The sequence below is a fragment of the Oncorhynchus gorbuscha genome, linkage group LG23 (assembly GCF_021184085.1).
Source record: "Oncorhynchus gorbuscha isolate QuinsamMale2020 ecotype Even-year linkage group LG23, OgorEven_v1.0, whole genome shotgun sequence".
In the NCBI taxonomy this organism is placed as follows: Eukaryota; Metazoa; Chordata; class Actinopteri; order Salmoniformes; family Salmonidae; genus Oncorhynchus; species Oncorhynchus gorbuscha.
Window position 1 is genome coordinate 69,358,872 of NC_060195.1, and position 11,873 is coordinate 69,370,744.

Consider the following 11,873-nt stretch of genomic DNA (forward strand, 5'->3'; position numbering starts at 1 on the left):
GTAGTCCATGATTGACTGTAGACCCTGCCACATGCCTCTTGTGTCTGAGCCATTGAATTGAGATTCCACTTTGTCTCTGTACTGACGCTTAGCTTGTTTGATAGCCTTACGGAGGAATAGCTGCACTGTTTGTATTCAGTCATGTTGCCAGACACCTTGCCCTGATTAAAAGCAGTGGTTCGCTTTCAGTTTCACGCGAATGCTGCCATCAATCCACGGTTTCTGGTTAGGGAATGTTTTTATCGTTGCTATGGGAACGACATCTTCGACGCACGTTCTAATGAACTCGCACACCGAATCAGCGTATTCGTCAATATTCCCATCTGACGCAATACGAAACATGTCCCAGTCCACGTGATGGAAGCAGTCTTGGAGTGTAGAGTCAGCTTGGTCTGACCAGCGTTGGACAGACCTCAGCGTGGGAGCCTCTTGTTTTAATTTCTGCCTGTAGGCAGGGATCAGCAAAATGGAGTCGTGGTCAGCTTTTCCGAAAGGGGGGCGGGGCAGGGCCTTATATGCGTCGCGGAAGTTAGAGTAACAGTGATCCAAGGTTTTACCACCCCTGGTTGCGCAATCGATATGCTGATAAAATTTAGGGAGTCTTGTTTTCAGATTGGCTTTGTTAAAATCCCCAGCTACAATGAATGCAGCCTCCGGATAAATGTTTTCCAGTTTGCAAAGAGTTAAATAAAGTTCGTTCAGAGCCATCGATGTGTCTGCTTGGGGGGGGATAAAGCCATGACATAAACAGTTTTTCCAAGCGGTTTAAAGGCACAGTCAACTTAGTGTATGTAAACTTCTGACCCACTGGAATTGTGATACAGTGAATTATAAGTTAAATAATCTGTCTGTAAACAATTGTTGGAATAATGACTTGTGTCATGCACAAAGTAGATGTCCCAACCAACTTGCCAAAACTATAGTTTGTTAACAAGAAATTTGTGGAGTGGTTGAAAACGACTTTTAATGACTCCAACCTAAGTGTATGTAAACTTCCGTCTTATATTTTTGTGATTACATGTACTTCTGATACTTAAGTACATTTAAGACCAAATACTTTTAAACTTTTACTCAAGAAGTATTTTACTGGGTGACTTTCACTTTCACTTGATTTTCTTTTAAGGTATCGATACTTTTACTCAAGTAGGACAGTTGGGTACTTTTCCCACCACTGGGAATGAATGTATTCTGCTGCGTGGTCCACGGAACATGTTGACAATGTAACTAACACAGACTCATTCTGTTCAGGACAACCCAGGGTATAACACAGGCTCATTCTGTTCAGGACAACCCAGGGTATAACACCATGTCATCTTGTAACTAGGCTCATTCTGTTCAGACAACCCAGGGTATAACACAGGCTCATTCTGTTCAGGACAACCCAGGGTATAACACAGGCTCATTCTGTTCAGGACAACCCAGGGTATAACACAGGCTCATTCTGTTCAGGACAACCCAGGGTATAACACAGGCTCATTCCCAAGGGTATAACACAGACTCATTCTGTTCAGGACAACCCAGGGTATAACACAGGCTCATTCTGTTCAGGACAACCCAGGGTATAACACAGACTCATTCTGTTCAGGACAACCCAGGGTATAACACAGGCTCATTCTGTTCAGGACAACCCAGGGTATAACACAGGCTCATTCTGTTCAGGGTATAACACAGGCCCATTCTGTTCAGGACAACCCAGGGTATAACACAGGCTCATTCTGTATCAGGCTCACAACCCAGGGTATAACACATTCTGGTGTTAACACAGGGGCTCATTCTGTTCAGGACAACCCAGGGTATAACACAGGCTCATTCTGTTCAGGACATCCCAGGGTATAACACAGGCTCACAGGACACCCAGGGGCTCATTCTGTTCAGGACAACCCAGGGTATAACACAGGCTCATTCTGTTCAGGACAACCCAGGGTATAACACGGGCTCATTCTGTTCAGGACAACCCAGGGTATAACACAGGCTCATTCTGTTCAGGACAACCCAGGGTATAAGTGCGCATTTGGGCTCACGGGTGTTTGGCTTGTATGATGTCAAAGCGGTATTTATTATAAATCTCAAAGTATCCTCTTTCAAAATACATCGAGTCCTCGTAATTTACAGTATTCCCTTCACTCAGACAACAACAAATGTGGAAGAAGTTGCCTAATTATCTGGAGGGATGGGGGGCGACTTCTTGTTGCGCGTGGTGCACAAGTTCAAAACGTCTGTCAGTCAAAACCCATACAGAGCTGTGAGGCGCAGAGCCAGAGCTGTATAACATGTTACTATACAGCCACTGTGTTCCAATGTAGGTGATTATCAGTGTCCAAATCAGCCCTTTTCAACCTGTATACTGACTGTGAAGGACTACAGGAAATAAACTGTTTATATTTTCTATAAGAGTTTGGTGTGTGTGTGTGTGTGTGTCCAGTGAAAGGAACCTGGTCGTGCTGGGCGTCTTGGTCTCACTGCTCTGCCATCTGTGGAGGTGGGCACTACCAGCGTACCCGTACCTGTAGCAACCCTGCCCCGCCAACGGAGGTGACATCTGCATCGGCCTGCACACTGAAGAGGCCCTGTGCAACACACACACCTGTGAAGGTATGCAGAATGAACAGATTCACAGATGACAGATATGCAGCACTCAGTCATACACAGATACACAACATTCAATCATATCCTGCACAGGTACACATATTTGCAGCATTCGTTCATACAAATATTGTTTTAAAAATGTTCCGCATTCAAAGTAAGTCATTTAATTGAAATGATGGTGCATAAGTCATGTTAAGGTTATGTAGCTGCTATGCTGAGTTCACTGTGGCTTTGACTTATAGTGGTACCACAACTCATCATCCTCTCTTCTCTCCGTCCACCCTCTCCTCTCTCTCCGTCCACCCTCTCCTCTCTCTCCGTCCACCCTCTCCTCTCTCTCCGTCCACCCTCTCCTCTCTCTCCGTCCACCCTCTCCTCTCTCTCCGTCCACCCTCTCCTCTCTCTCCGTCCACCCTCTCCTCTCTCTCCTCCAACCCCCTCCACTCCTCATCTGCTGTTCCTCCAGGTGGCCGGCTGCCGTGGTCAGAGTGGGGGGAGTGTGACGAGGAGGGGCTGCAGCATCGCAGCAGAGTGTGGGGAACGGGAGGCAGACCCCAGCCTGTGTCAGGGCAATGCCACTGCGAGCAGGCCCTGCCAGCCCCCCGAGGTGCAAGGTCAGTCCCCAACATTTTGAACACACTGCTAAATAGCCAGCTGACCATCACTTTATGGGCAGTGCTTGGTTGGTCTTGCTGCAGAAAATGGTACTCTGTGATTGTGGGGAGCTTTGACTCTATTGGCTGGTTGAATTGTGCAATGCAGTAACAGTCTGTTTCTCTCTTGGTTCCTCCCTATTTCTTTCCTCTTCTTCTATTTTTCTCTCTCTATATTTTTCTCCGCAGTCGTTCTGCCTGGACAGGATAACGATCAGCGCTGTGGGGGTAAGTGACTCACGAGAATCCCCTCCCCCATCCCAGTGGGGGGTTACAGGGACCCCAAGGACATGGAGCGTGACTCTCGCCACCCCCTTCTTCCCCCCTCTCCACTTGTTTTACACCCTTCCCACTCCCGTTGAATCACAAACGAACCATCGCCACCCTGATTACACACAATGCTATCATTCCTAAAAGCTTTAGGCCTAGATTCAATCAGATCAAGCGTTAACGCGCGATAGCAAATACCGGCAGCTGATATGTTGGCGGTGTCGGAGATGTAACTGTGTTGGAGCTGTCAAATCAGGGAGCAGCTGCTGTTGATCATTGTCCAGAAGCCACACCCCGTCCCACTCGCATTACAAGCTCACAATGACAAAGTGTAGAATGTATAGAAATAATTGCTCTCAAATCAAAAATCATTAAACAAAAATAATGAGGATTTCTATCAGCCTAATCAAGGTGTAGATTACATCTCACATTCCAGAGTTAAAACTTCTAAACAAGACTGCAAGGGATTTCTCTTAATGCGACACCGTTCAGCCAATGGCAATGTCTGCTTTAGGAATGATGCCAGGAGCCGCTTGTGGATCTGACAACTCTAACGCAGTTCCAACTCTGACACTGCCAAAACAACCACTATGTGGATGTAGGCTAAAGCGGATCTGATTGAATAAAGCCTTGTTCACATTGGCAGTTTGAAGTGATTCAAAAAAAAAAAAAATCATATCTGGTCCGAATCTGTTCTTTTTCCTGCAGTCTGAACAGCCAAAAAGTACATGGGATCAAATATTTCAAGACATATTTCAAACCACCTTTGTAGGTGGTTTGCAATCAGATGCAAATTGTTTCCTGGCTGTGCAACTTCTGTCTGAACGGTCAAATTTGATTTATTTGGTGAATATTGTTGCTTACTAACTAGTGGGTTGACAGTTTTGACAAGACCATGTGGAAGCTAATTAGCTTGTTAATTTAAGAACAATTTACTGAATGTGCTAGAAAGCTAGACAGCTAGCTAGCTGACGGCTGTGGCTAGCTGGCTGACGGCTGTGGCTAGCTGGCTATGGCTAGCTGGCTGACGGCTGTGGCTAGCTGGCTGTGGCTAGCTGGCTGACGGCTGTGGCTAGCTGGCTGTGGCTAGCTGGCTGACGGCTGAGGCTAACTGGCTGATGGCTGTGGCTAGCTGGCTGACGGCTGAGGCTAGCTGGCTGTGGCTAGCTGGCTGACGGCTGTGGCTAGCTGGCTGTGGCTAGCTGGCTGTGGCTAGCTGGCTGACGGCTGTGGCTAGCTGGCTGTGGCTAGCTGGCTGACGGCTGAGGCTAGCTGACTGACGGCTGTGGCTAGCTGGCTGACGGCTGTGGCTAGCTGGCTATGGCTAGCTGGCTGTGGCTAGCTGGCTGACGGCTGAGGCTAGCTGGCTGATGGCTGTGGCTAGCTGGCTGACGGCTGAGGCTAGCTGGCTGTGGCTAGCTGGCTGACGGCTGTGGCTAGCTGGCTGTGGCTAGCTGGCTGTGGCTAGCTGGCTGACGGCTGAGGCTAGCTGACTGACGGCTGTGGCTAGCTGGCTGACGGCTGTGGCTAGCTGGCTGACGGCTGTGGCTAGCTGGCTATGGCTAGCTGGCTGACGGCTGTGGCTAGCTGGCTGACGGCTGTGGCTAGCTGGCTATGGCTAGCTGGCTGACGGCTGTGGCTAGCTGGCTGACGGCTGTGGCTAGCTGGCTGTGGCTAGCTGGCTGTGGCTAGCTGGCTGACGGCTGAGGCTAGCTGGCTGATGGCTGTGGCTAGCTGGCTGACGGCTGAGGCTAGCTGGCTGTGGCTAGCTGGCTGACGGCTGTGGCTAGCTGGCTGTGGCTAGCTGGCTGATGGCTGAGGCTGCTGCTGACGGCTGTGGCTAGCTGACTGACGGCTGTGGCTAGCTGGCTGACGGCTGTGGCTAGCTGGCTATGGCTAGCTGGCTGACGGCTGTGGCTAGCTGGCTATGGCTAGCTGGCTGACGGCTGTGGCTAGCTGGCTGACGGCTGTGGCTAGCTGGCTGACGGCTGAGGCTAGCTGGCTGACGGCTGTGGCTAGCCGAAAAGGATTAGTTTTGAAAGATGGATCATGTTATCCTTTGAGGTTTAAAAAATAAGTGTTCTTCCTCTATGAATTTGAACATTCAAAACAACAGGGAGGCATTGTTGTCACCTTAGCCTGTTAGATAACTTCTGAGTGATAGGAAGCACGAGCACCACCAATCAGGCTACACCACCGCGCACACATCCGTCGTTACTATGACAACTAGCATAGCAACGTCAGCAAATGACTGCTGTCTGAACACACACAAATCTGATTTGGTCACTTGTAACTTGCTGTTTGGACAGTCAGTATTCCAAAACAGATTTGAAGAACTAATTTGAGTCTTAAGGCGTGCAGTGTGAACATGGCTTTAGTTTCAGTATGATTCTTGGTCTTTTGAGTGGATCCTCTCATGACAAAAACATTATGGAGCTATTGCAATGTTGTGAGTAGTCCTGGGTTCAAATACTATTTGTAATCTTTCCAAGACCAGGGTTCACACTTTTAGAAATGTTCCATTTAGTCAGGAAAGCTCAATTAAGCACAGATAAGGCATTTTAACTGATTTCAAATCGTATTTGAAACCAGGTCTGATCACTAGCTGCACCGGTTTGAACTCACAATTGTTAGGGAACAAGACTACATTGCCAAAACAAACATATTGGAACATATTAAATCAATGATGATGTAGTAAATAATACCAATGATAGCAAACTCTGTCCCTTTCTCTCTCCTCCCAGCAGCCTTCTCTCTGTTCCACCTGATGGCCACGGGAGCGTTGTGTTTCTTTGCAGCGGTGGGGCTGTCGGTCCTGGTCTACGCCTACTGCCAACGACTCCACAAGCCCTCCCAGGAGTCAGCCGTCATCCACCCCACCACGCCCAACCACCTCAGCTATAAGGGCAACACGACGCCAAAGAACGAGAAGTACACCCCCATGGAGTTCAAGGTGGAGTATTCCACTCTCTCTACCCCCACGCTTACACACAGGGAATGGAACAATCAGTTAGGGCAGAGTCAGACCTGCAGGTTCAGATAGATAACATTGGTTTTCTTTCAAATACTTTTCATTAAGTCTGCCTGGAGTGCCAGATGGGTGGGGTTTGCACTTTTGGAACTACTCCATTGGTTCCATTGCATCAGGTGAGCCCAATCAAGCACAGATGAAGAATTTGAAAGAAAGTAAATATTATTTGAACATAGGTCCGCTTCAAATACCAAATATCAGACCTCAAATGGTCAGGTCATTGTAGTCCTTGCTTGTCTGATTGTGCCTATTTTGCTCTTTGGTAGAATGGCAGAGAGACAGTGTCCGTCCGTCCGTCCTGCCCTTGTGATGTCCCAGTGATATACCATCTGTTTGCCTCCTACTCTTTATTAATGTGTTCATTAGCCTGTTAACCTATCAGAAAGGAGGGCGAGACTCACACAGCTGTGTTTGATTAATCGAGCCATTACTTGAATTAATTAACTAACGTCTGCTCTTTGGCTGTCTACACACACACACACACACACACACACACACACACACACACACACACACACACACACACACACACACACACACACACACACACACACACACACACACACAAACCATCCCTCATGTCCTTCCTGTGTCTGCCTCTCGCCATGGTTACCAGCGATTACCACCATGGTTTGTCTGTCTGAGACCCCCTAAAGGGATCGGTAGTCCATCTGTGTGTGATTGATCGTGTATTATCTACTTGTTGATACAGTTTTATGTATTATACTATCTGTGTGTGATTGATCGTGTCTACTTGTTGATACAGTTTTATGTATTATACTATCTGTGTGTGATTGATCGTGTCTACTTGTTGATACAGTTTTATGTATTATACTATCTGTGTGTGATTGATCGTGTCTACTTGTTGATACAGTTTTATGTATTATACTATCTGTGTGTGATTGATCGTGTCTACTTGTTGATACAGTTTTATGTATTATACTATCTGTGTGTGATTGATCGTGTCTACTTGTTGATACAGTTTTATGTATTATACTATCTGTGTGTGATTGATCGTGTCTACTTGTTGATACAGTTTTATGTATTATACTATCTGTGTGTGATTGATCGTGTCTACTTGTTGATACAGTTTTATGTATTATACTATCTGTGTGTGATTGATCGTGTCTACTTGTTGATACAGTTTTATGTATTATACTATCTGTGTGTGATTGATCGTGTCTACTTGTTGATACAGTTTTATGTATTATACTATCTGTGTGTGATTGATCGTGTCTACTTGTTGATACAGTTTTATGTATTATACTATCTGTGTGTGATTGATCGTGTCTACTTGTTGATACAGTTTTATGTATTATACTATCTGTGTGTGATTGATCGTGTCTACTTGTTGATACAGTTTTATGTATTATACTATCTGTGTGTGATTGATCGTGTCTACTTGTTGATACAGTTTTATGTATTATACTATCTGTGTGTGATTGATCGTGTCTACTTGTTGATACAGTTTTATGTATTATACTATCTGTGTGATTGATTGATACAGTTTTATGTATTATACTATCTTGATTTGATACAGTTTTATGTATTATACTATCTGTGTGTGATTGATACAGTGTATTATCTACTTGTTGATACAGTTTTATGTATTATACTATCTGTGTGTGATTGATCGTGTCTACTTGTTGATACAGTTTTATGTATTATACTATCTGTGTGTGATTGATCGTGTCTACTTGTTGATACAGTTTTATGTATTATACTATCTGTGTGTGATTGATCGTGTCTACTTGTTGATACAGTTTTATGTATTATACTATCTGTGTGTGATTGATCGTGTCTACTTGTTGATACAGTTTTATGTATTATACTATCTGTGTGTGATTGATGTGTGATTGATCTGTGTGTGATTGTGTCTACTTGTTGATACAGTTTTATGTATTATACTATCTGTGTGTGATTGATCGTGTCTACTTGTTGATACAGTTTTATGTATTATACTATCTGTGTGTGATTGATCGTGTCTACTTGTTGATACAGTTTTATGTATTATACTATCTGTGTGTGATTGATCGTGTCTACTTGTTGATACAGTTTTATGTATTATACTATCTGTGTGTGATTGATCGGGTCTACTTGTTGATACAGTTTTATGTATTATACTATCTGTGTGTGATTGATCGTGTCTACTTGTTGATACAGTTTTATGTATTATACTATCTGTGTGTGATTGATCGTGTCTACTTGTTGATACAGTTTTATGTATTATACTATCTGTGTGTGATTGATCGGGTCTACTTGTTGATACAGTTTTATGTATTATACTATCTGTGTGTGATTGATCGTGTCTACTTGTTGATACAGTTTTATGTATTATACTATCTGTGTGTGATTGATGTATTATACTATCTGTGTGTGATTGTCTACTTGTTGATACAGTTTTATGTATTATACTATCTGTGTGTGATTGATCGGGTCTGTGTGTGAAGATACAGTATGATGTAACTGTGGGAGAGAATCTCAATTGCATACTCCTTGTGTCCTCTCCTCGCCTCCGTCTCAAAACCCAAAGCCAGAGGTCCCGCACCTTGACCTTCTCCACCAATGGGTTTTGAGAAGGAGGCGAGGGGAGAGATTCTCCCTGAGTGTTATTGAGTGGTACAGTAGGGCGTTGCAGGGAAGCGGAACTGGAAACAAAAATGAGCTTTCTCATTGGACGAGATCAGGTAGCGCCTCCTGCCTTTAGAAACATTTTCTCCCATGTTGCACCTACTGAACACCCCCTGTTCTGTTTCCTTCTGTCTTCCACAGACGCTGAACAAGAACAACCTTCTCCCGGACGAGAGCTGCAACTTCTTCCCCTCGTCCCTCTCGCCCCTCCCCTCCCTCCCCCAGAATAACGTTTACACCACCACCTACTACCCAGCACCCCTGGGCAAATACGACCACCCCTTCCACCCCGACTCACCTTGCAGGAACTATATGCACCACAGTTGAGACAGGACCCCCCCTCCCCCCTCCAACTCTCTTCTCTATGGGAAGTTGGAAACACTCCTGCACCCCAGACCCTTCCCCGTTTCCTCTCCTCTCCTCTATTGAGTGTGTACTTTGCTACAGTGAGGGGGAGCTGTGTTAACGACCGGGCAGACCCTTGAACTGGGTGTGTCCTCTCAAGGGGAGAACCATGCACGTTCTTCTCCATCACCAGTGCGGAGGTTGAACTGTCCCTGTCAACCAACAGGAGAATCATTTCGTATCATTGTGACTGTTCAGTTGATATGACTGTTTTATGACGTTGTTTTTCTACTCTACTGTGCAGTACAGCAACTCATCTCAAGACGAGGAAGTAGACTGGACCATGTGGAATGCTGGGAGTTGGAGTCTTATGAGGGAGCTGGGCTGTAGCAGCCTTATGGTTCAGTATGGAGATTCACTACTTGTGGAATCTGTTCTAAAACAACACTGTTAAAAGTCTCCTGTAAAACCCTACGGTGTCAGATCATGTATATCACAAAAACCTACAGACGTCACATTTGATCTGAGGAGAATATAAGACATTGTGGTTTGTATTCGATATAGACGTTCCCAAAGGATACCGTACTGGAATATGCTGACCAAGACACCTCCCAGCTCTAAAAACCGGCTTTATGATGGTGAAAGTGCAGAACTCAATGACACTGACAGTATGGGCATGTTTGTCATGCTTCTGCTCACCAACTTGTTTCTCCTGTCTGTTTGTCTGTTTGTCTGTTTGGACACGCTGCATCGGATTAGCCTCATGGTCAGGTGCTCCCGCAGTGTGGACTAACAGAGAGGGGAAGGGAGTGAGGGGCTGGTACTGCTTTCATCTGAGCAGCCCAAGGACTCCTTAGCCACATCCCAAATGGCACCCTATTCCCTATATAGTGCACTACTTTTGATTGGAGCCCAATTGGCCCTGGTTGAAAGGAGTGCACTATGTAGGGAATAGGGAGCCAAATGGGACGTGGCCATGGCCTCTGAAAGGGTTTATAATCCTGTAACTACCTGCACCGACACCCAAAAATGACAATGGCGGCGATTCAGAGTCGATGTAAAAGGAGCAATTTTGAGAAAAAACATGTATTTTGAACAACCCAGATACTCAGCTAAGGCTCAGCGATCCTGTCTCACCACCCTCATCCCTTCAAATGGATAGCTGTCTCACCACCCTCATCCCTTCAAATGGATAGCTGTCTCACCACCCTCATCCCTTCAAATGGATAGCTGTCTCACCACCCTCATCCTTTCAAATGATTCGTGTGTCTCACCACCCTCATCCCTTCAAATGGATAGCTGTCTCACCACCCTCATCCCTTCAAATGGATAGCTGTCTCACCACCCTCATCCTTTCAAATGATTCGTGTGTCTCACCACCCTCATCCCTTCAAATGGATCACTGTCTCACCACCCTCATCCTTTCAAATGATTTGTGTGTCTCACCACCCTCATCCCTTCAAATGGATAGCTGTCTCACCACCCTCATCCTTTCAAATGATTCGTGTGTCTCACCACCTTCATCCCTTCAAATGGATAGCTGTCTCACCACCCTCATCCCTTCAAATGGATAGCTGTCTCACCACCCTCATCCCTTCAAATTAATAGCTGTCTCACCACCCTCATCCCTTCAAATGGATAGCTGTCTCACCACCCTCATCCCTTCAAATGGATAGCTGTCTCACCACCCTCATCCCTTCAAATGGATAGCTGTCTCACCACCCTCATCCCTTCAAATGGATAGCTGTCTCACCACCCTCATCCCTTCAAATGGATAGCTGTCTCACCACCCTCATCCCTTCAAATGGATAGCTGTCTCACCACCCTCATCCCTTCAAATGGATAGCTGTCTCACCACCCTCATCCCTTCAAATTAATAGCTGTCTCACCACCCTCATCCCTTCAAATTGATAGCTGTCTCACCACCCTCATCCCTTCAAATGGATAGCTGTCTCACCACCCTCATCCCTTCAAATGGATAGCTGTCTCACCACCCTCATTCCTTCAAATGGATCACTGTCTCACCACCCTCATCCCTTCAAATGGATCACTGTCTCACCACCCTCATCCCTTCAAATGGATAGCTGTCTCACCACCCTCATCCCTTCAAATGGATAACTGTCTCACCACCCTCATCCCTTCAAATGGATCACTGTCTCACCACCCTCATTCCTTCAAATGGATAGCTCTCACCACCCTCATCCCTTCAAATGGATAGCTGTCTCATCACCCTCATCTGGTTAGCTGTCTCACCACCCTCATCCCTTCAAATGGATAAATGGATGCATCAAATTGTAAATGTGAGAAAATGATCTGTATACCAAACCTTGACGTGAAGCATGATGAATACAGTTAGT

General features: G+C 45.8%; 1 pseudogene; it reads left to right on the forward strand.

Annotated features, from left to right (window-relative positions):
- Positions 1 to 11,536, forward strand: part of LOC124010738 — an 82,899-nt pseudogene extending 71,363 nt beyond the window's left edge.
- Positions 11,537 to 11,873: the final 337 nt, after the last annotated feature.